Source organism: Erpetoichthys calabaricus, chromosome 6, assembly GCF_900747795.2.
Source record: "Erpetoichthys calabaricus chromosome 6, fErpCal1.3, whole genome shotgun sequence".
Taxonomy (NCBI): Eukaryota; Metazoa; Chordata; class Cladistia; order Polypteriformes; family Polypteridae; genus Erpetoichthys; species Erpetoichthys calabaricus.
In genome coordinates this window covers 127,224,410-127,244,409 of record NC_041399.2, presented here as the reverse complement: position 1 = coordinate 127,244,409, position 20,000 = coordinate 127,224,410, and the positions used below count along the sequence as shown (strand labels likewise).

Genomic DNA, 20,000 nt, shown 5'->3' with positions numbered 1-20,000 from the left:
ATTCATACATTCCAAAGAAACAATATACTGTATTATTTACCCTGTACAACTCCAGGAACCTCACACACAGATAAGGAGCCTTGGCTTGAACTGGGAGAACTTTTTGTCCAAGTTGAGCTCTGTCAAGGGGGGGATGGGACAGCAGGCTGCTTGTGCTGATCGACACATTTACAAAACAAGAGATGCTGATGGAACGGTACGAAGGGATTTAAGGTGGGCCAGGATGACAAGTTTTTGTGTAGGCTTCCAGGGATTTTAGTGGTTAGAGGAGTATAGACTCCTAAGAAAAGAGAAACTGCTCTGCTTTTTCTTGCATAGCTTCACTGTTACAAGTCCAAACTGTCATGTAGACCCCCAAGTGTTTGTAGGAGTGCACCACCTCTACATCTACTTCCTGAATAGCGACTAGGCTCAGAGGGTCTTCGGTGTGGTGAAAGTCAATAACCAGTTCTTGATTTTACTGATGTTTTACTTTCCTTAATTAACAGATGCTTAAATGAGTTTCTCAATTCACCCAAACTAAACAAGCCAAAAAGTGATTACTTCAGAATGATTGTTTTCAGCAGTTAGCTCTGCTGGCGTTATCTGCAGTTTGAGTGTTTATGATGGATCCAGTGTCATTGTCCATGTACAAGCAAATAACTTATATAAGGTGTAGTTTGTCAGTTTTGCAATCCAAAATTGAAGAGTTAGGCAGGCTGAGGAGCAGAAGTGAAAAAGTAGTCCTTCTCTTGAAGTTACGCCTGTGCTACGGTGCCAGATCAGGTAAGACTAGGAGATGGAAAGGCTGTAACGTGTGGCTGAAATCGTAGCTATGGGTACAAGGGTATAGGTTTATGGGGCATTGAGAGTTTTTCGGGAACAGATGGGGACCTGTTACACCACAATGGGTCTCACCTCTGAACCATTGGGGGCACTAATATGTTGGGGAGGGCATAGGACTAGGTTTTGTCAGGGATTGTTTAAACTAGAGAAATTGGTGGGTGGAGGTATATGGGGAGTTAAGGGCAGGCCAGGTTTAGAACTGTACAGGAAGGATCAAACGAGTGTAAAAAATGCATAGCAATGTAAATTGCAAACCAATGTTTAAGTACAAAAATAAAATAAGTAATAAATTAAAACAGCTTGCCTTAAAGCTACTCCGTTGTCAAAAATAAAACAAGTGAGTTGGAGTTATATGTAGAGGAACAGAATTTAATATTACAGCAATAATGACACCTGGCTAAATTACAAATATGGAATGAGTGTAACATACAAGGATACACATTTTTTGGAAGGATAGACAGAAGATAAGATGAGAGGGGGCTGTTGTTTATGTCCAAACAGAATTTAAACGCAAGGTCCTCTTCAATTGGATGGTGAATCCCATCTTAGTGAGGACATGTGGCTTTCTCTGGAAAGCATTAGGAAAAGAGGCCTTATTTAGGAGTGTATTAGACTGTCCAATTCAGACAATTCAATGCTCGACTTTTTGGTTATATTAAAAAGGCAAGTTTACAGGGGAATATTAGTCATGGGGGACTTTAAATACCCAAATATTACTGGGATTACCTTGCAAACAGGTAGAGCATAAGAACAGGAGTTTTTAGAAATAATCACTGACTGTTTTTTAAACACCGTATGTTAAAGCACCAACATGAGGTGAAGCCTATTTAGTATTTTGTAATGATCAGGTTAGAACTTAGGGTGGTAGAGGTGACTGAATCACTAGCATCAAGTGACCATAATATTATGCATTTCTCAGTGGTTGGAAGAGCACAGATGCAAAGACTAAACTGTTAAGCTAACTTTGGTAAGGCAAATTGTGAGGCAGATACAGCAAAGTCTAAGGATAGTCTGGGATAAGCTTTTAAGAGTGGAGATAGTAAAAAGTAGTGGACTAGATTTAAAAATGTTTTACATATAATGCAGGACATGCACATACCTAAATTTGGAATTAGTAGGAAACTTTAAAAAAAATAAAAAATAAAAAAAAAATACTCTGCAGTGGGTTAATAAAGAGTTGAAAATCAGAGCAGCAAAACAAAAACATCCTATATAAGACTAATAACTCCAATGTGAATCGAAGGGTGTATGAAAACATGACAGGGAAACCATTAAAAAGTATATTAGAGAGACTAAAAGGCAGTTAGAGAGGAATAGAATAGATTAGGTGAAAGGTTACCCAAAGAGGTTCTTTCAGTATTTTAGTAGTAAATGAACAGTCGAGGAGATGAAATAAAGGGGAATTAAAAAATGAAGACAGTGAAATAGCAGATGTTCTAAACTCTAATTTTTTCTGAGGTCTTCAGAAGTGAGGAAGTGGATAACCTCCCACCGGTAAAATTGGACTACTAGCAACAGGCAACATGACCAGAACTGTTTTACTTAACATTCAGCATGGGTTCAGAAGAGGGAGGCCATGTTTTACCAGTAAGTCATTCCAATAAGAATTCAATAAGAAAGCAACAAATGGATATGATTAAAGTGTATCATATGATATTATTTATCTAGACTTTTAGTAAGGATTTGATAAGGTTCCACATGAGAGTTGGGCATCAGACTTAAAAAAGGGATGAAGTCAGGGTGCGATCCATAAAGAGCCAATAGAGTAAAACTTTGAGAGTAGGAGTCCTTCTAGAATAAATATAAATGTTTATTCTAAAATGTTATCTTGCCAGTATTTTAAAAAGTTTTTGAATAGATCCTCTAAGTGAGAACATGTTTTTTCCAGTTTCAAATTGTATATAAATCAGTTACTCACTGACTTAAAAGAGGTGGGCTAGGATTCTTCCAGTTGAGCAAGATAAGTCTACGTGCTAATAGTGAGGTAAAAGGCAATTAGTTTGTCCTCCCTGTAAACCCATCTGGAAGAGTACACCAAACACAGCTACAGTTAGGTCCATAAATATTTGGACAGAGACAACTTTTTTCTAATTTTGGTTCTGTACATTACCACAATGAATTTTAAATGAAAGCAACTCAGATGCAGTTGAATGCAGACTTTCAGCTTTAATTCAGTGGGGTAAACAGAACGATTGCAATAAAAATGTGAGGCAACTAAAGCATTTTTTTTAACACAATACCTTCATTCAGGGGCTCAAAAGTAATTGGACAAATTAAATAACTGGAAATAAAATGTTCATTTCTAATACTTAGCTGAAAACCCTTTTCTGGCAATAACAGCCTGAAGTCTGGAACTCCTGGACATAACCAGATGCTGTTGTTTCCTCCTTTTTAATGCTCTGCCAGGCCTTACTGCAGCGGCTTTCAGTTGCTGTTGTCTGTGGGCCTTTCTGTCCAAAGTTTAGTATTCAACAAGTGAAATGCAAGCTCAATTGGGTTAAGATCAGGTGACTGACTTGGTCATTCAAGTATTTCCACTTCTTGCTTTAATAAACTCCTGGGTTGCTTTGGGCTGTATGTTTTGGGGTCAATGTCCATCTCTATCATGAAATACCGCCCAATCAATTTGACTGCATTTAGCTGGATTGAGCAGACAGTATGTCTCTGAACACCTCAGAATTCATTCAGCTGCTTCTGTCCTGTGTCGCATCATCAATAAAACACTAGTGGTGTGTGTGTGTGTGTGTGTGTGTCTATAAAGATATATATATATACTATACACACTCCCTATTACTTGCCCAGGGAGTTTGGACACGTCATCGTGTATATTCCTCCTCGGGGCAGACATGGAGATAGCAAGTGACATCATCCATTCTGCTGTTGCTAAGTTACAAACGCAGCCACCCTGAGGCACTGTGCTAATCGCTAGAGACTTAACCATGTGACGCTGGACAAAACATTACCTGCCTTCTCCCAGTATGTGGACTGTAACACCCGGGGAAATAAGACTATTTATTTACTGTATGCAAACGTTAAAGACGCATACAGCGCCACCCCGCTGCCTGCGCTTGGGAAAGCAGATCAGAACCTGGGTTCTGCTTCAGCCTCACTACAAACCAAAAGTGAGGGTCCTACCTGCAACCACACAATCATCAGGAAGTGGACCCCGGAGACTGAGAATGCTCTGAGAGAATGTTTTGGAACTACAGACTGGGATATCCTGCAGGGATCAACATAGTGAGAACATTGAGGAAGTTGTTGACTGCACTACTGACTACATCAACTTCTGTATGGACATTGTAGTTCCAGTAAGAACTGTATGCGTGCTATGCTAACAACAAGCCATGGACTACAAGTGACATCAAGGGCCTTTTGAACCAGAAGAAAAGGGCTTTTAAAGACGGTGATCAGCATGAGCTCAAGCGCATGCAGAAGGAACTCCCGAGTCCAGCTCAGGGCGGCGAGAGGACCAGTACAGGAGGAAAGCTGGAGCAGAAGTTGCAGAATAACAGCATGAAGAAGTGTGGGATGGGATGAAGATCCTCACTGGCTGCAGGCCCGAAGCGGGGTACACCATCGAGAGAGACGTGAAGAGAGCAAAACCAAATGAACAACTTCTTTAACAGGTTTGACCACCCTAACCCACTCTCACTCTCACCTCAGAGTACTGCACTCTCCACACATCCTTCTGCTGATACCAGCATAGGAGAGACATCCCCACCCAGACTTACAACCGCGCAAGTGAGCAGAGAGCGGAGGAGACTTCGTGCCAGCAAAGCAGCGGGTCCAGATGGAGTATCGCCACGACTGCTGAAGGGTCTGTGCATCGGAGCTGGGGGGTCCTCTACAGCGCACTCCAACCTGAGCCTGGAACAGGGGGAGAGTCCCGAGGCTTTGGAAAACATCTTGCATCAACCCAGTCCCAAAGGTATCACGTCCTAAGTTCGCTGAATGACTTCCGGCCTGTGCTCTGACAACACATGTTGATGAAGACCATGGAGAGGCTACTGCTTCACCACCTGAGGTCACAGGTTCAACACGCCTCAACCCTCTGCAGTTTGCATATCAGGAGAAGGTGGGAGCGGAGGATGCATCATCTGTATGCTACATCGATCCCTCTCTCACTTGGACAGAGGCAGTGGTGCTGTAAGAATTATGTTTCTAGACTTCTCTAGCGCCTTCAACACAATCCAACCTCTGCACCTTAGGGACAAGCTGACAGAGATGGGAGTAGAGTCATACCTGGTGGCATGGATCGTGGACTATCTTAAAGACAGACCTCAGTATGTGCGTCCTGGGAACTGCACGTCTGGCATTGTGGACCAGCAACACAGGAGCGCCACAAGGAACTGTACTTTCCCCGATCCTGTTCAGCCTATATACAGTACATCGGACTTCCAATCACAACTCAGAGTCCTTGCCACATGCAAAAGTTCGCTGATGACACTGCTATCGTGGGCTGCATCAGGAGTGGGCAGGAGGAGGAGTATAGGGACCTAATCGATGACTTTGTTAAATGGTGCGACTCAAACCACCTACACCTGAACACCAGCAAAACCAAGGAGTTGGTGTGGATTTTAGGAGGCCCAGACCCCTCATGGACCCTGTGATCATCAGAGGGTGACTGTGTGCAGATGGTGCAGACCTATAAACACCTGGGAGTGCAGCTGGATGATAAATTGGACTGGACTGCCAATCTGATGCTCTGTGTAAGAAAGGACAGAAGCCGGTTATACTTCCTTAGAAGGCTGGCATCCTTCAACATCTGCAATAAGATGCTGCAGATATTCTATCGGACGGGTTGTGGCGAGTGCCCTCTTCTACACGGAGGTGTGCTGGGGAAGGCAGCATTAAGAAGAAAGACGCCTCACACCTGGACAAGACTGGTGAGGAAGGCAGGCTCTATTGGTTGGCATGGAGCTGGACAGTTTGACATCTGTTGACAGAGCGACGGGCGCTTGGCAAGGCTCCTATCAATTATGGAAAATCCACTGCATCCACTAAATAGTGTCATCTCTAGACAGAGGAGCAGCTTCAGCGACAGACTGCTGTCACTGTCCTGCTCCACTGACAGACTGAGGAAATCGTTCCTCCCCCACACTATGCGATTCTTCAATTCCACCCGGGGGGGGGGGGTAAAACATTAACATTATATAAAGTTATTGTCTGTTTTTACCTGCATTATTATGAATCTTTAATATGTGTTTTGTATCAGTAAGGTGCTGCTGGGAGTATGTGATTTTCCCCTTGGGATTAATAAAGTATCTCTCTATCTATCTAGTGTCCCAGTGCCACTGGCAGCCATGCACGCCCAAGCCATCACACTGCCTCCACCGTGTTTTACAGATGATGTGGTATGCTGTTGGATAATAGAGCTGTTCCACGTCTTCTCCATACTTTTTTCTTGCCATCATTCTGGTAGAGGTTGATCTTGGTTTCATCTGTCAAAGAATGTTTTTCCAGAACTGTGCTGGCTTTTTTAGATGTTCTTTAGCAAAGTCCAATCTAGCCTTTCTATTCTTGAGGCTTATGAGTGTGCTTGCACCTTGCAGTGCAGTCTCTGTATTTACTTTCATACAGTTTTCTCTTTATGGTAGACTGGGTATCGGTACGCCTACCACTGGAGAGTGTTGTTCACTTAGGTTGGCTGTTGTGAAGGGGTTTCTCTTCACCATGGAAATGATTCTGCGATCAGTCCACCACTGTTGTCTTCTGCGGACGTCCAGGTCTTTTGCATTGCTGAGTTCACCAGTGCTTGCTTTCTTTCTCAGGATGTACCAAACTGTAGATTTTGCCACTTGTAATATTGTAGCAATTACTCAGATGGGTTTTTTTCTGTTTTCGCAGCTTAAGGATGGCTTCTTTCACCTGCATGTAGAGCTCCTTTTGACCGCATGTTGTCTGTTCACAGCAAAATCTTCCACATGCAAGCACCACACATCAAATCAACTCCAGGCCTTTTATCTGCTTAATTGATAATGACATAACGACGGACTTGCCCACACCTGCCCATGAAATAGCCTTTGAGTCAATTTGGTCCAATTACTTTTGAGCCCCTGAAATGAAGGGATTGTGTTAAAAAAATGCTTTAGTTGCCTCACATTTTTATGCAATTCGTTTTGTTCACCCCACTGAATTAAAGCTGAAAGTCTGCACTTCAACTGCATCTGAGTTGTTTCATTTAAAATTCATTGTGGTAATGTACAGAACCAAAATTAGAAAAAAGTTGTCTCTGTCCAAATATTTATGGACCTAACTGTATTAATGATTAGGAATGATTGTAAGACCAATGTTGGTCTGGGAGGCATTTAAAATGTTTAGTCCAGAATGATGTTTAATTTTGGTATATGCCCAAAGATGGTGGACTAGTGAGGATGGAGCTCGATTGCAACGTTCACAGGTTGGATCTTGCTCTGTAAACATTTTGGGCAATTTTAAATGAGAGAGGTTTTTTGTCAATGTCCAGGTTTTTATAGCTTGTATATTTACCACCCAGTAATAAAGCTGAAAATTAGGTGTAGAGCCATACCAACTTCTGATTTAGATCGTTGTTGGGGTGCATGTTTGGATGCATGTATATTATATTTCGAAATTCCAAATAAATGAAGTTATGACTGAATCTATTTCTTAAAAAATGATTTGTTAAAGTATATGGAGATGTTTTGAAATAGAAAACAGTAGGCTAGGGAGGATATCCTGATGGAGGGTAGATCATCTGCACTTTAAGTTTTCCCAAGAAAACAGCAACATTTTGTTGAAAAATAGCTTTGTGTTTATTTGTGTTTACCCATAGTATTTAAACTGATCTGCAATGTTGTTTGCTAGAGATTTCACTGGAAAAAGCACACTTTTTGTCAGATTAATTTTGAGTCCAGATATCTTTTGAAATTATGCATGTTCAGTTTGGCTGCAGGCTCAGAATTTTGTGAGTCTGACATATAAAATTTCATATCATCTGCATATTATGATATTTTCTGTTCAAGTCCTTTCTGAAAAATCCGCTTTATCTCTGATTCATTTTGGAAGTTAACAGCCAATGATTCTATCATCTTCTTCTTTCGGCTGCTTCCTGTTTTAGGGGTTGCCACAGCAGATCATCTTCTTCCATATCTTTCTGTCCTCTGCATCTTGCTCTGTTACACCCATCACCTGCATGTCCTGTCTCACCACATCTATAAACTTTCCACTTAGACCTTCCTCTTTTCCTCTTCCCTGGCAGCTCTATCCTTAGCATCCTTCTCCCAATATTTCCAGGCATCTCTCCTCTGCACATGTCCAAACCAACGCAATCTCGCTTCTCTGACTTTGTCTCTCAACCGTCCAACTTGAGCTGACCCTCTGATGTACTCATTTCTCTAATCTCAATCCTATCCATCCTCGCCACACCCAGTGCAAATCTTAGCATCTTTAACTCTGCTACCTCCAGCTTTGTCTCCTGCTTTCTGGTCAATGCCCCCATCTCCAACCCATATTACATAGCTAGTCTCACTACCATCCTGTAGACCTTCCCTTTCACTCTTGCTGATACCCGTCTGTCACAAATTACTCCTGACACTCTTCTCCACCCCACCCTTCCATCCTGCCTGCATTCTGTTTTTCACCTCTCTTCCACAATCCCCATTACTCTGTACTGTTGATCCCAAGTATTTAAACTCATCCATCTTCACCAGCTCTACTCCCTGCATCCTTACCATTCCACTGACCTCCCTCTCATTTACACACATGTATTCTGTCTTGTTCCCAGTGACCTTCATTCCTCTCCTCTCTAGAGCATATCTCCACCTCTCCAGGGTCTCCTCAACCTGCTCCCTACTATCGTTACAGATCACAATGTCATCAGCAAACATCATAGTCCACGGGGACTCCTGTCCATCACCATTGCAAATAAGAAAGGGCTTAGAGCCGATCTCTGATGTAATCCCACCTCCAAATTGAATGCATCCGTCACTCGTACCGCAGACCTCACCACTGTCACACTTCCCTCGTACAAATCCTGTACAACTCTTACGTACTTCTCTTCCACTCCCGACTTCCTCATACAATACCACAGCTCCTCTCGAGGCACCCTGTCATATGCTTTCTCCAGGTTCACAAAGAGTGCAATGCAACTTTTTCTGGCCTTCTCTAAACTTCTCCATCAACATCCTAAGAGCAAACATTGCATCTGTGGTGCTCTTTTCTTGGCATGAAACTATACTGCTGCTCACTAATCATCACCTCACTTCTTAACCTAGCTTCCACTACTTTTTCCCATACCTTCATGCTGTGACTCATCAATTTTATTCCCCTGTAGTTACTGCAGTCCTGCACATCCCCCTTATTCTTAAATATTCTGCATGTCTACACTTCTTCTCCACTCCTCAGGCATCCTCTCACTTTCCAAGATTCCATTAAACAATCTGGTTAAAAACTCCACTGCCATCTCTCCTAAACACCTCCATGCTTCCATAGGTATGTCATCTGGACCAATGGCCTTTCTATTTTTCATTCTCTTCATAGCTGTCTTTACTTCCTTCTTGCTAATCTGTTGCACTTCGTGATTCACTATCTCCACATCATCCAACCATTACTCTCTCTCTCGTTCTCTTCATTCATCAGCCTATCAAAGTTCTCTTTCTATCTGCTCAACACACTCTCCTTGTTTGAGAGTACATTTCCATCTTTATCACCCTAACCTGCTGCACATCTTTCCCAGCTCAGTCCCTCTAGCCAATCGGGACAGATCTTTTTCTGGTCAGGTCATGTCCATCCTTTTGGCAAAATCCACTATCCTCTGACCTTCTTCATTCCTCTCCTTGACACCATACCTACCCATCACTTCCTCGTCTTCACTGTTCCCTTCACCAATGTGCCCATTGAAATCCGCTCCAGTCACCACTTTCTGTCCCTTGGGTACACTGTTCATCATTTCATCCAACTCACTCCACAAATCATCTTTCTCACCCATTGCACACCTAACTTATGCATTTGCACTAACAACATTCATCATCACACCTCCAATTTCCAGCGTCATAATCATTACGCTGCCTGACACTCTTTGGCGATTGCAAATCACTCAATGGCGATTGCAAATAGCAGTGGTGACAAGGGGAATCCTTGTCTTGTACCATGTTCTAGTTTGAAGTAGTCTGAAATAATGTTATTAACACAATCTGAAGCTTCTGGAAAGGTATATAGTAGTTTGATCCATGCACATATGTTCAGGCCAAACTCAAATTAATGTAATGTGGTGACTAGGTAGACCCATTCAACCATATCAAATGTTTTTTTTGCATCAAAAGATAACCCAGGTCTCCAAATGAGGGACTTTTTGGGAAAAGACAGGCTTTGCAATAAGAACTCCAAAGCAAACTTTATTGCCATCTCAACCATATACAAATATACAGATAGACAAAATTGCGAAGCTCAGGGTCCACAGTGTAACAACATGAAGTGCAAATAAAAATTTTAAATGTAATTAAAATTAGAATTAAAATTTAAACTTAAAATTAAAACACAAGACAAGACATTGTGCAAAGACAAGACAAAGAAGTAGCAGCAATATTGACGTGTAGTAAACAATATGAACATTGTATGGTATTATGCAATCTAGATACATAAATATAGTCAATAAATATGTAATACTAGCCAACCCGCGGTGTACCATACGCCGCATAATCGGGCCGCTTTTTTAATGATTTTTAAGCGCAGGGAAAAAATTAACATTTGAAAAATCCGGAGGAGAGGGGAAGGATGCCCATTACGCCCCATCCGTCATGCTAGTCTGCTGATTTCTCATTCAGTAACCTGTGAGTAGTGATGAGCGGGGTGAAGCCTTACGAAGCATCAACACGTTTGAAGCAATTGTGTCGGAAATCGTATCGAAGCTTCGAAGCATTTGACACTCACCTCTCTCGTGACACCTCCTGGCCATTTTCATTAACGTTACAGAAACTTATGATACACTTCAATGACGTCTGTTAAAAGTCGTATTGCTTTTATTTTTTCGTAGCTACAGACTGACAACAAAGAGAAGGGTTCGTCAGCAACTTGTAGTGTGTGATGTCTAAAATATAAATATAACTAACGCCGACAGGCAGAATGCACTATACAAAACAAAATAAGACGCCTAACCTCATGCATTCTCGGCTCTTTCAATTAGTATTTACTTTTGCACTGTACCATTATAATCACTCCTGTTATTAGTATTATAATTAACCCATATCTTTTCTTGAGATCACATTTAATAGCCTTAAATGTTTTCTTTGGTCTGTCTTAATTAAAACGGAGTAGACAGAAAATAAAGGTTTATCCCTGTACTTTGCCATGATATAGGTAAGCACATTTGAGAAAGAAAATGTGAAATCCTTAAATCACAGATGTCATTATTTGATCAAGTATTAAAATCTGCAGTGCTTCGAAAGCTCGACACAGTGTCAAAACCGGAGTATCGAGCGGCCCATCACTACCTGTGAGTCACGTAGAGTTTTCATTGTTGTTTGCGGTTCTGGCCGCTTTTCACGTATTGAGTTGTTCCAGAGTCACAGTTGAGAAATAGTTTTTTAATGTCTTTTAAGCACAGGGGAAAAAATGAACATGTGGCCCGGTGCATTCTTTAACTGCCTTGTGGCGCTGTAGTAGTACGGCTGCTTTGCAGTAAGGAGACGGTGGAAGATTGTGGGTTCGCTTCCCGGTTCCTCCCGGTGTGAATAGCAAATTATCCGTGACAAACAAACTGTTTTACACGCTGCAAACCAATCCGCACTGCTTTTTCAATGTTTTTTAAGCAGAGGGGAAAAAAATGAACATTTGCAAAATCCGTAACGCTGCTTTCAGTAAGTACAATGCACACGCGTTTAATTTGCCAGCCGTCTTTTCTGGTTTGGGCCGCTTTTGCAGTGTTACCTCTTGTGTATATTATATCTTGAAATCCTTCGAGTTGCTAATTAACTAACTAACACCCACCCACTCAGCTTGTGTGAAAAAAATGCGCCTGTTCATCATTTTGTTGCTGCAATATACATTGTGTTTCCACTCAGTGCGGAGGCGCGCATTCATCTCGATTATTACATCCTGCTAGACTAATCTGCTACACAGCTGCATTTGAAAAACCAACTTATCCCGTATGAGTTTCACCGGCATTAATGATTAGGAATCTGGTTGGAACAAAACCCTGCATCCACAGGGGTTCACCAGGACCGAGTTTGGGAAACACTGCTGAACACAGACGAAACCGACCAGGTGTGGAGTTGGGGCGGGCAAAGTGGTTGCAGCTATTGATTATTCAGTGTTGTTTGCCTGGGTGTCTGATCTGCTCAACAGGATCATAAATAAAAGGAAAACAATGTGAAGGCAATGTCACAGGTGATCAGGTAAGATCAAATAAACACTTCCACAAAAGCTTCACACACCATATAACAGTTTCCATGGCGTGGCGCGCTAAGATTTGCTTCTCAGACTGAGTAGCTTTTCTCTGCCTCACAAACATGACTTCAATTCCCCGCTGGGGATAAAGTGTTACTTCTTTTTTTTGTTTTTAACCTCAAACGGACATAAAATTTGTAAATTGGTATGCACTGTCAGTTAATGAGATCGTTATATTTTCATGTGGGATGCTCCTTTTAAAATATTGTTTTAACAATTGAGACTGCAATTAACATGAACAACTGTCCTATAACTTATTTTTTTCAAGATCCATAACACACAGACAGACAGAGCACTGCGTAATACAGAGACAGACAGGCAGAGATATACAAACAAACAGGGAAGGCACATGTACTGAAAGAAAAAAAAATCAACATGTGCGTTGTTTCTGCAGCACTGAATGAGCTCACCCGCTCTAACATCACCCCTCCCCCGATCTGGCTCTCTAAGTAACAGCGCAAGTACAGACGCAAACCAAGTGTAATCAAGAGTACTGGTTCGATCCCCACTCACTCCTATATTTGCCATTTCCAGTAGTAAGCTGCTCTTTTTGTTAATATTATACAGTACACACATGCACTTGATTTGTGTCTGTACTTGCGCTGTTACTTAGAGAGTCAGATCGGGGGGAGGGGGGATGTTAGAGCGGGTGAGCTTATTCAGTGCTTTTTCTTTCAGTACATGTGCCTTCCCTGTTTGTTTGTATATCTCTGCCTATCTGTCTCTGTATTACGCAGTGCTCTGTCTGTCTGTGTGTTATGGATCTTGAAATAAATAAGCTATAAGGACGGTTTGCTGACTTGGAGCACCACTGCCTTACTGTGCCACAGAGACGCGAGTTCGATTCCCAGCTTTGAAGAAAGTGGTTTTTTTTTTCCTCAAACGGACATTGAATTTATAAATTGGTATGCACTGTAAATCGTTAACTTTAAAATGTCAATCGCGGTTATTTCTGTTGATTAATTCATGCTTTTTTACTTAGAGTCAGAACAGGAGCTTTTTCAGCTTATTCAGCTTCTGATCTGACTCAAACAGAGCCAGTATAACTTCACACCCAACCTGACGCTGTTCGTTTTCAAATAATATTGCATTACTTCGACGATGTTTTCTGATTGGTACTATTCGCGTCATAAAATGATTTCTTCAAAATGTCACATATATTTGTCTTTCTTTTTTTAAAATGTGCGTTGTAGCACTCAGCAACTGGCCACCTGCATGTTCTTGCGCACACTAAACAAAACAGCGCTATATGCAATCATCAGATTCAAATGTTAAGTTATATAGCACAGAATGGAAATCAGCAGTTCTTAGCATTCCACCACGCAAGCTGTCATATCAACCGCCTACTGTAACTTGCTTTCTTTTTTCTTCGGTTATAGTCTTGAATAAAAGTGCACTTGTTTTGTTATACTTTTACATCAACATATGTTCCTGTGTTTGAGCTACATGGGCATGCTCAAAAAATACACGTGTAATGCCACGAAAAGTGCAGGCAGACACTTCAGTTCGCAAGCATTGGTACGACAATGCAGTCACAAGTACACTGCAGAGCTTTAGCACGTCTTTATGTGAAAACAGCATCAGATGGGGAGTGTCTGATGATTGCATATAGCGCTGAAGTTACTGCTCTTTACTATGCTTTCCTCTGCATGTCCTGGAGTACAAAAGAAACGGCAACATGTGGGGACTGGCAATACTGGGGGAAAAAACACGCGGTCGTATGTATCGTGATACACTGCAGAACTATAGCGCGTCTTTATATAAAAACCGCAGTGTCAGGTGGGGGGCGGTAGGGATGGATCCTGAACGCGACTGAGACAATGAAAAGTGAATTTAAAAAAAATAAAGCTAACCTTTACAAATATCATAAATTACACAGCTGTTACAGACTGAAATCAAATGTATCTTTTTATTCTAAAATAGTGAAAATAAGAACACTTCTCAAATGGGAGTTGTGTAGGATCGAACTCATGACCTTCTGATTCCCAGTCAGCGACTGATACTGTTACGCCACGGAAGCAGTGATAGTTAATTCATATCAATGTCTCACACTAAGGCGGGTTTTTTTGGCGATGGCTTTTTTTTGTACCTTTTGTGAAAGTGTTTCTTTGATATTTGGACTTCAGGCTTCATACATTATATAGTTTATGCCTACATTTTGTCAATTGCTACTAGAATATATAACACGTTTCTGTTTTAACAATGTGTTTACACAGATTACTGTGGAAATGCAACACATATGAAATGCGTGTGTTTCAAATAACAATCTATTATTTCTACTCTAAAACTCCACTTCACTCCCAGATAATCAATCAAGGCAAGAGCTGGGAAAAGCCTGTTTACGTTCTAAGTCGTTGGGGGGGGTGGAATAGCCAGCTGCTGGCAGCTTGTCTTTATCAGTACATTTAGATGACAAAAGACGCTGGCGGAGAGGTGAGAAAGGTTTTAAGAAGCGATTTAAGGTGGGCCGGATATATGAGTTTTTTCGTAGGCCCTGGTAATTCTAGTGTTAAGGAGTCTGACAGCTTGGGGGTAAAAACTATCCTGCAGCCTGGCAGATCTGGCTCTGATGCTACAGTATCTTCTCTTGGATGGCAGAAGTGTGAAAAGTCCATGTGAGGTGTGTAAGGGGTCCTGCACAATGCTGCAGGCCTTGCGGACACTAAGTTTGTAAAATATGTCCTGTAGTGAAGGGAGAGGCACCCCAATAATGTCTTCTGCTGTCTTCATTATCCTTTGCAGGCGGTTGAGGTCGGATATGCTGTAGTTCCCATACCAGACAGTGATACAGCTGTTCCTCTTGACAACAAAAGAAATAGCTCATTTTTAAATCACAACATCATTACTATGAAAGACGGCTAATATGATCTTAACTCAAAAAATCTATAAGCAGGAAGTTTGCAATGCAATATCAGTAATCACCAACACAGACTGAGATAAAATCATTGACCATAAAGATATGCACACATTTAGAGACTACAGAGGAATTGGATAATGTAATGCGTTTTTTGATACACTACGGATACCAAAGCTAGATACTTTGACACTGTCAGAATTACTAGACGCTATAAATTCACTTCAGAGTGGGATAGCACCAGGGCCTGATGGCTACCCTGCTGAATTTTATAAACTATTTTCAATTAAGTTAGCTCTCCTTTTATTAGCAATATTTATATAACATTTTTCCTCAAACTTTTCACCAAGCATTAATTAGGATTTTTCCTAAGAAAAATAACGGCTTACTACAGTGTGCATCATACAGACCAATCTCACTTCTGAAAAATTATGTTAAGATATTCTCCAAAGTTCTAGGTAGAAGGATTGAGAAAGTGCTCCCTTCGGTAATATCGTGAGACCAAACCGGATTTATTAAAGTTACAACAACATTTATTTATATAGCACATTTTCATACAAATAATGTAGCTCAAAGTGCATGATGAAGAAAAGAAAAAAAAAGACAAAGTAAGAATTAAAATAAGACAACACTAACATAGAATAAGAGTAAGGTCTGATGGCCAGGGAGGACAGAAAAAACAAAAAAACTCCAGATGGCTGGAGAAAAAAAAATGAAATCTGCAGGGGTTCCAGATTATGAGACCGCCCAGCCCCCTCTGGGCATTCTACGTAACATAAATGATCAGTCCTCTTTGTATTTAGCGTTCTCGTGGAAGGACTTGATGATGATGGTCATGTAGACTTCTGGCTTTTAATCCATCAATGTAGGAACATCATGGTGCTTTGATTAGGTGGTGGTGGTGCAGGTCGCCACCACAGAAAACCGGGGTAAAAAAAACAGAAGACCGAGTAGGGGTTAGTACAGATTTTGGAGCCACCATGAATAGTTATAATTAATAGAATATACAGAGCATCAGGATTAAACTAAAATGGAAGTTATGAGAAAGCCATGTTAAAGTAAAGTGTTTTTAGCAGTTTTTTAAAGTGCTCCACTGTATTAGCCTGGCGAATTCCTATTGGCAGGCTATTCCAGATTTTAGGTGCATAACAGCAGAAGGGCGCCTTGGAATTCTAAGCAGACACTCATTTGAAGATATAAGGTTACGATTTGGATTATAAGGTGTCCAACATTCCGATATATAAGATGGAACGAGATTATTTAAGGCTTTGTAAACCATAAGCAGTATTTTAAAGTCAATTCTGAATGACACAGGTAACCAGTGTAGTGACATCAAAACTGGAGAGATGTGCTCGGATTTTCTTTTCCTAGTTAGGATTCTAACAGCTGCATTCTGCACTAGTTGCAAACTATTTATGTCTTTTTTTGGGTAGTCCTGAGAGGAGTGTGTTACAGTAATCTAATTTTTTTTTTTTTTTTTTTTCAGAATTTACTGTCTTAATCTTCTTTGTTTATTTATCTGGTTTGTACAATGCTATATACTGTATATTCTGCCGTTCTTTATTTATTCTGTAAGTGCCTTGAGCATGGGAAAGGCGCTATATAAATAAAATGTATTATTATTATTAATCTAGTCGACTGAAAACAAAAGTGTGAACTAATTTCTCAGCATCTTTCAATGATATAAGAGGTCTAACTTTTGCTATATTAAGTGAAAAAATGCTGTCCTAGTGATCTGATTAATATGCAATTTAAAATTCAGGTCACAGTCAACAGTTACCCCTAAATTGTTTATCCCCCTCTTGACTTTTAATCCTAATGCATCAAGTTTATTTCTAATAACCTCATTATATCCAGTATTGACAATCACTAAAATTTCTGTTTTCTCTTTATTTAGCTTGAGAAAATTACTATTCATCCACTTAGAAACACAAGTAAAATTGTGTTAGTGAAACAACAGAGTCGGAGTTGTCATGTGCTATTGATAAATACAGCTGCGTGTCATCCGCATAGCTGTGGTAACTCACATTATGCCCTGAGATAATCTGACCTAACGGAAGCATGTAGATCGAAAAGAGCAGCAGACCCAGGGTAGAGCCTTGTGGAACACCATATAGAATATCATGTGTCTTTGAGTTATAATTACCACAACTAATAAAGATTTTCTACCTGGTAGGATTCAAACCAATTTAAGACACTGCCAGAGAGGCCCACCTATTGACTAAGGCGATTTCTAAGAATATTGTAATCAATGGTGTCAAAAACGCGGCACTCAGATCTACGAGGATGAGAACAGATAAATGGCCTCTGTCTGCATTTACCCGACTGAAACTTATCAAGAAAAGCATGTTTATTGAGGTGGTCATTTAGCTGAATAATGACTGCCTTCTCTAGAATTTTACTTAAATTTTAGCAATGGGTCTAAAATTTTCAAAAGCAGAGGGGTCAAGATTATTTTTCTTGAGTAGGGGTTTAACTACAGCAGTCTTAAGACAGTTTGGGAAGACCCCCGTATCTAATGACGAGCTTGCTATGTCAAGAATACTATCAATTAGCACGCCCGATACTTCTTTGAAAAAAACTGTTCGTATTGGGTCAAGGACGCAGGTGGAGGGTCTCAGTTGAGAAATTATTTTATGTAAATCAGGTAAATCTATCCTGGTGAAAGAGTTTAATTTGTATAGATAGATAGATAGATAGATAGATAGATACACTCTGTTTATAACGGAATACTGGGGCTTGAGAGGATCTGCAGTGTTGGGGAGATATACTATATTATTTCTAATATCATTAATTTTTTGATTGAACAATATAGCAATAGCCTCACAAGTTTCACTGGAAGTATTTTGGAGGCATTCCTTTTGAGTTACCTGGGTTTAGCAGACGATCAATTGTAGAGAATAAGACTCTGGGATTACTAGCATTGTTATTTATAATTCTAGAGAAATAGCAGCGCCTCTCAAGATGGACTGTGTTATTGTATTCTGTTATTTTTAACCTTCAATATCTCATAGTGGATAGTTAGTCTTCATTAAATAAATAATCCAATAAAACCAGAAATGAAAAGTGGAGGTCAAAAACAATAGAAAAAACAATCCTTTAAAAACGAGGTTAAAACAACGCAGGAAGGAGTCCTTTAAAATACAATTCAGAGCCCGGTGTCTTCTATCCTAGCGTGTCTCCTGTTTCACCCGTCTGCGCCCTGCAGCAGGCGAGACGCTCTCTCTGCAGCTGACCTTCACTCCTCTCGACCGGTCTGGAGGCCTCCCGATCCTGGCTTCGGTCGCTCACTCATCCCAGGCCCGAGACTTGGTATCCTTGATGACCAGGACACTCACATCAAGGACTTCACCCACCAAGCCTCCCGACTCCTGCTTCTTTCCTGGCCTTACGCAGCCAGTTGTCCTACATCACTGGTCACTCCTGCTACATGATCACTCAGTGGGAGCGACCACTACTACTACTCCCGGGTGTCGGCCCAACACCCAGGCTTCCCGTACAGTTGCAATTTGAGTCTGCACTCGCTTGCTCGCTCTCCCACACCAGCTCTCTCCCCCTCTCCCCTGCTTTGTGCAACCTCCGTCTTTCTCTGTTTTTCTTTTTTCATTTTCTCTCTAGCCGACTCGTGCTTCTATATATCGAGAGGGCATAGCAGCTGTGGCAAATTAGCAGCCCCAGGAACAATCACGGATATGGGCAGTCTCTCACCTGTGCACTTAGGAGAGGAACGGCCACATCGCAAATCGCCCTGAGAACTGCTGCAGCCACATAACCACCACGCCCCCTCACTAAGCTGCGAGCGCGGCGATTATTTATTTAAAACTGGCCTTTGCTGAGAGCTTTGGACCCGCTATACCACAAACCTATCCAGTTAAAATGATTTGATGTGAGTGTTCAAACATAGATAGACCAATAGGTTTGCTTTTCAGTATTTTATGTTGTCAAAATCTCTGTACTCTGTGTAATTTGAATAATAGTAATAAAGCATATTAATGGTCATGCTCAAGCTTTATAACGCCCTGATGAGGCCTTGTTTGTGTTCAGTTTTGGTCTCCAGGTTACAAAAAGGACATGTCTGGGCTTTTTCTAGCACTGCTAAGAGAAGCTAGGTTGATTCCAGGGCTACAGGGGAAGAAGACAAAAGCAGAGAGCCTGCATTTATTTGTTTATACTTCAAGCACTGTGTGCAATCCTAAGTGTTTTTCATGGCCTGATTCCTCTCTGATGATGATGGCAGGCATTATGAGAATGGGCGCAGGAATACGTCCTACACAAATGTCCTGGTTTGGGACTTTAAAAATCTGGTCACCCTCTAATGTGCCATCAGAGTGTCTCATTCACCTGTTATCCATAATGTTCTTTCGCTCTAATAAAATTTGCCTCTCACTTCTGTTTTTCCCTAACATTTGTCATAACTGAATAGCTTCACAAGTCCCATTTAATAAAAGTTGCTATGGCCAACATACTCAAGCACAGAAGGAATTAATTACAAAATTCTTTTTATTTATTTAGGCAAATTGTCACTGTATATGAATATGGTGTGTGGGTGAGAGTGGTCCCTGTGATGGACTAGAGTCCTACCTAGGAACATTTTCAGTCTTTTGCCCATTCCCATTGGGATAGCCTCTGACTCCCGCAGCCTCGAAATGGTATGAGAATTTTCTAGAACCTACCTACTGTACTCCTGTCCTTTTGAGGGCTACAAAACTTGCACAACCCTCAGAAGCATCTTAATGTTACACAATGCGTATACTTCATATCTTTCATACATTTACATTGAGCTTGTGAGATTGATTCAATGTGTTCTCAGTAAATTCTGAGAATCTTTAATTTTCCTGAAAATTGAAATTATGTTCTGTGTAGCCATGTCTAAGTGACTTATTTTAATTGAAATCTGCCAACGATTAATCTGAATCAA

At 41.0% G+C, this 20,000-nt stretch overlaps 1 protein-coding gene across 1 annotated transcript in view; it reads left to right on the top strand.

The window, feature by feature from the left end:
• abcb8 (ATP-binding cassette, sub-family B (MDR/TAP), member 8) overlaps positions 1-20,000 on the top strand; it is an 842,402-nt gene that overhangs the window by 572,104 nt on the left and 250,298 nt on the right. The window lies entirely within an intron of this gene.